Source organism: Crinia signifera, chromosome 1 (genome assembly GCF_055691185.1).
Source record: "Crinia signifera chromosome 1, ASM5569118v1, whole genome shotgun sequence".
NCBI lineage: Eukaryota > Metazoa > Chordata > Amphibia > Anura > Myobatrachidae > Crinia > Crinia signifera.
Genome location: NC_139217.1, coordinates 355,746,651 through 355,752,650, shown reverse-complemented (window position 1 = coordinate 355,752,650; position 6,000 = coordinate 355,746,651).

The following is a 6,000-nucleotide window of genomic DNA, read 5'->3' as shown; positions in this document are numbered from 1 at the left end:
GATGTCGTTTTGCAAGGGTTAACGAGTCTTGGGCCACAAATTTGACACCTGAAATCAAAAGACGGGTGTCACTAGCATATGGTCCAAGTATATTTTGCCTGGCCCAACGCTGGTTTGGCCATGAAAAATGTGGGCAAAGTTGGCACATTCACCATTTTATCCTGTATCATTTTGAATAAGTAGCTGCAGTTTTACAAGGGTTAACTCGTCTTGGGTCACAAATTTGACACCTGAAATCAACAGAGGGGTTTTACCTACAGATGACTCAAGTGTATTTGGCCTGGCCCAACACTGATTTGGGCATTAAATGCATGGACAAAGTCGGCACATAGACATAATAATGTCTCATTTTGAATAAGTAGATGTAGTTTTACAAGGGTTAACGAGTCTTATAATAATATATTAAAGTATATATTAAAGCTGCTAAAAAATGAAATCGTATATCCGTTGTATCAAAAACGAGAACATTTATTTATAAATATCAAAAACAATTTACAAATATATTAAACCACAAAACAATAACAAACAATTAAATGCCTTCATTCTTAAGGTGCCCATACACGTACCAATTACCCGGTACTTTTTGTGCTAAAATAGCATCGTTGTTCATATGTTGTGCATGGGATGCAATGCTATTTTAGCACAAAAAGTACCGGGTAATTGGTACGTGTATGGGCACCTTTAGTCCTTCTTAACCTGTACTCAATTAACCCCGAAATGCAGCCTGCTGCAATAAATAGTTATAAGTAAGCTGTTTCTGGAGTGCCATGACTGTGTTATCTGGCAGGTCCAAAAACTATCCCAGATTATTTTTATTAACTCTATTAAACAAATAATTTACAGTGAGTAAAAAAGTCTCTAATTGAGTAGCCTCTGATCTTAAATATCAACGATAACACCCTTTTTCACACCTGGAAAATTAACAAGGATAATTAAGTTACCCACTTAATGTGGTATGCACAAGCATTTTACGTTTGTCTCTTGTCTCTCTAAGAAAATACTCCATGTCCTCTGTCTCAGTAAATGTGAATATAAAATGCTCACGACAGTCATCCATGTCAGAATTCAAATTATGTTCATTTTGGTATTTTCTTATGCAATCTTCTGCATCGTTTTTTGTCATTGATAGAAGTGATGGTGTAATAACTTGACCGGAAAATGTATGTTGATGGTCTTCCACCCATTTCTGTGCAGCAATCATATCTTTTAGTATTTCTGGTTCATAGAAATAGCAAATATTTAAACATTAAATAAGAACCTACAAATTAGTTTATCCTTGTGGACCATTGAAATGTAATGGGATATTTAAAACTTAAAAAAAACGATATATATATATATATATATATATATATATATATATATATATATATATATATATATATATATGTCATACAGTATTTCAGTTATGACCATGTTTATGTAATATTTATAGAATTTTTTTTATTTTTTTTATTTATCATGGAAATGTTCAACAAGATTCATTTTTAAATAATAATAACTATCAAATATAAATTTTATTTATTTGTTAATAAGGCCACTGGTCCAGCCTCCCTCTATAACAGGGCAATTGCGGCCCTCCAGATGTTAAGGAACAACACATCCCAGGATGCTTTGCATTAGTTTTGCTATTTGGCCATTCTGAAACTTATGCAAGGCATGCTGGGATGTGTAGTTCCTTAACATCTGGAGGGCCGCAATTGCCCAGGCCTGCTCTATAACGAAGCTCTATCTTCGGCATAGGACTCTGCCTGCCCTCCCTCCTCTATCCCTCTTCGATGCTCCAGCCCCCGACCGTGGCACTCGCCTATCACCCAATTCCTTAAAAAGTGCTCTCGCACTGCTGAGCGCTTCTGGAAGAAATCACGCTCCCTCGCGGTTTATCTCCATTTCAAATTCATTCTTTCCTCCTTCAGCTCTGCCCTTGCTCTTGCCTCTTGCTCCTCCTACTTTAAGTCCCTCATCCTTTCCCAATCATCCAACCCTCGCCAGGTTCTTTGCCACCTTCAACTCCTTGCACTCCCCCCTCTCCTCCAGCTCTTCCATCCTCCATCGTAGCTGCTGATTTTGCCAACTACTTTTCAACCAAAATCTCCTCCCTTAGGACTGCCATCACTGCTGCCATGACCTCGCCCTCTCCCTCCTCCCCTCCAACATCTCCACTCCGCTCCTTCCCACCCTGTACTAGTTTTACCCCACCACTGCCGCTGAAGTCCATTCTATCCTTCAATCTTCTTCTCGCTCCACCTACCCACTCGATCCTATCTCCTCCAATATTATACGTCATCTCAGTCCGTCGGTCTGCTCTCACTTGGCTCACCTCTTTAATCTTTCACTATCCTCTGTGATCTTCCCCTCCTTCATTAAACACGCTCTTGTTTCCCCAATTCTCAAAAAAAAAAAATCTGGACCCCAACTCTCTGTCCAACTACAGGCCTATCTCCCTCCTCCCTTTTACCTCCAAGCTCCTAGATCGTCTGGCCTATAATCGTCTCCTAAGCCACCTTAAGCCCCGTACATACGGGGGAGATATATTGCTCAGCAATATATTGCTAAGTTTCTCCTTTTCATCAGCGACCAGAGATGGTCATTGATGAAAGGGAACCTCTGCCGGCGGTGCCGCAGAGGTAATCAGCTGGTCGCATGAGCAAGCTCCTGCGACCAGCGATTAGAACAGGGCTGAAAACGGGAGCACGCACCCAGCGATTTATCGCCGGGGTACACTCCATTCACTGGCAATATGGTCGACAGCGACCATATTTCCAGCGATTTCAGCCCCTATCGCACCCCGTGTGTACACAGCATTACTGCTAACTCCATTCTAGACCACCTCCAATCCTGGTTCCGCCCTTTACATTCCACTGAAACTGCCCAGACCAAAGTCACTAACGATCTACTATTGGCTAAATCCAAAGGCCTCTTATCTATCCTCATCCAGTTTTGATCTGTCGGCTGCCTTTGACACTGTTGACCACCCTATCCTGCTCAACACCCTCTGCTCCTTTGGCATCACTGGCACGGTCTTCTCCTGGTTCACCTCATAACTCTCCGATCGCTCCTTCTCCGTCTCCACTCCGAGCTTCTCCTCTCCTACTACCCCACAGCCAGTTGGTGTTCCCCAAGGATGAGTCCTTGGTTCTCTCCTCTTCTCCCTCCACACCACCTCTCTGGGCACCCTCATCAGCTCCTACGGCTTCCATTACCACCTTTATGCTGATGATACCCTAATCTATCTCTCCTCCCCCGACCTATCCCCATCACTCCTGTCCAAGGTCTCCGAAAGCCTCACAACTCCCTGTACTCCCACTATCTCCATCAGCATTGGTAAAATCGAGATCACCTCCACCAACCAAATGCGCTGCCTCAGTGTCATCATTGACTCCTCCCTCTCTTTCACCCCCCCACATTCGTGCTCTCTTACAGTCTTGCTGCTTTCACCTCCGCAACATCTCGCGCATCAGACCATTCCTCTCCACTGACGCAACCAAAATTCTCATTAACTCTCTTGTCATCTCCCGCCTTGACTACTGCAACATCCTCCCTGTCCGGGCTACCTCTCGCCCACCTCGCCCCTCTCCAATCCATTCTTAACGCTGCTGCTAGGCTCATCTTCTTCTCCCGCCGCTCTACCTCCGCCTCCCCCTCTATCTCTTCACTGGCTCTCCATTCCTTTCCGAGCTCTCTTTAATTTCCTCACCACCACCTACAAGGCTCTCTCCATCTCCACCGCTCCTTACTGTACCTCTCTTCACTGATCTCTATCCACACTCCCTCCCATCCTCTTCTCTCTGCCGCTGACCGCCGCCTGACCTCTCACCTAATCACCTCCTCCCACTTCCTTGTACAAGACTTCTCTCGCACTGCCCCCCTGCACTGGTACAACCTCCCGCCATCCATCATGCTTTCTGATTCCCTTACCTCCTTCAAGCGCTCCCTCAAAACCCACTTCTTCCGACTAGCCTATCCCTCCTCCTCCTAACCTCTTTCGCCCCTCCTATACTGCCTACCCTACCCCTCCATCCATTCCTACTTATCCTATTGTTTTCCGTTCATCCACCCACCTCCTTTTAGTCTGTTACCTCTTATGAGTAGGGCCCTCCTTCCTCACGTACTCACCCTACCTCTTTACCTCACCTGTGCTCCTGTCCTGTTCTTCCCTTCCTCTACTTCATCTTCAGTCTCCTTGACAATTTCCACACCTACTTCAGAACTGATGCTGATTTTAGTTCTACCAGCTATACCCCTATTTATGCTGTATTCTATCAACACACCCTGTACGTTACCTTGAAATTTGTTTTTTGTTTGCTATGTACGGTGCTGCGGACACTTTGTGGTGCCTTATAAATAAACAAACTACTACTACTACTGTTTGCGGAATCGCAGTGGCACCCGCACATTGCAGTTGCAACACATGCGCAGTCTGATGATAATCGCTCTGTTGCATGATAATTGTCCATTGCTTACAAACTTGATTTACAGTAAACACAGAATGTAATAGCTATAAGGTGCTAGTGGAGTTCTGGAGTAGCAAGTAAATTTGGGGATTAGACCCAAACATATAAACTCATTCAATATTTATTTACCTGCACAATATTCAATGAAGAATCATTCAGACGAACCATGATTATGTGACCTGCAGTGACACCTGGCACAAGAACTTCTTCGGTTAACTCTGTGGTGGCAGTTTCAATGCCCTTTCCTGGATCTTTAAATTCTTTTATGCCATCATAGCCATCATCTGACACCAGATGCAATATCTGTGACTTAAAACATTGCATCCAGTGTGACTGCATACCCAATATTCTGAGTAGCCCTGGGTCAACCAAAAATGTTGATGTTACTTATTTTTTTGTGATGCGATTATGAATGCTTCTGCGGGTGTATTATCCTGTGCTAGCTGCATTTTCCTATGCTGGGCGGCTCTTGCGTTGTGATTCTCTGAAGTCGCAGTAACGCTTAAATTGCAGAACTGCAACTAAAGCTGAGAGAGGTCACAAATCCTTTACTCTTTCTAATGTGAAACAACAGTGATAAAGCAAAACTGGTTAATAGAGGTAGCCGGGGCACCAAGCAGTAGCGTAGCTACCGTACGGCAGCCACCACGGCTGCTTGGGGAAGCAAGCACGAGTGGGGCACCACCTGTGCTCAACAGGTGGCAGAAGCAGAGAGGGTGGCGGGTACAGGGTGCACTGTATCCTGCAGACAGTCTCCCAGCACCTGCTGAGAGCCGTCCGCTAGGATCCCGGGATTTGCGGACAAAATCAGTGGGATTAAGCAGTGCAGGTTTTTATGGCTGACGAGCAGCGCAGCTCTCAGCTTCAGATGCTGCCCATCTGTGTGCGGCTCGGCTCCTCGCTGCGCAGCGCAACCCCACGTCAGTCCGCCCCTTCAGGTGCATCTGTCTGCCCCTTCATCCGCGTCTGCCCGTCTGCTATTTTGAGTGTGGAGCAGGACTGCACACCGGTCCAGTAGCTTGTGGAAACAAGCAGGCCGAGAGGAGGAGATGCCGAGCTACTGAGACTGAGAGGACCTCTCTGAGGGGCTGCCAGGAAGCCAAAAGGACCTCACTGAGGGGCTGCCAGGAAGCCAAAAGGACCTCACTGAGGGGCTGCCTGGCTGCTAAGAGAGGGCCTACCTGAGGGGGTGCCTGTATCCTGCTTGGTCTAGGAGGAGAAAAGTCTGACGAGCTGGCTGAGGGGCAGCGGTGCCACCACTGCAGAGCCACACATCCACTGAAAATGAAAAAGGGTAGTGGACGCGGAGCATGGACGAAGGAGGACTGGAGCCCTGCTGCACATGTGAGTGAATGCACTGCAGGACCTCATTTTTATGTTAGGGGTATATTATGATTTTTTTTTGGGGGGGGGGGGGGTGGGGGGCGGCAGATGATATTTTGGATCTGAGGGGAGCACAATTTTTAGTTATGCCACTGGCACCAAGAGGGGGGAGTGGATACTTTTTTTTTAAATGGGCCAAAGCCTATTCAGTGGGCCTGGAGTGGCA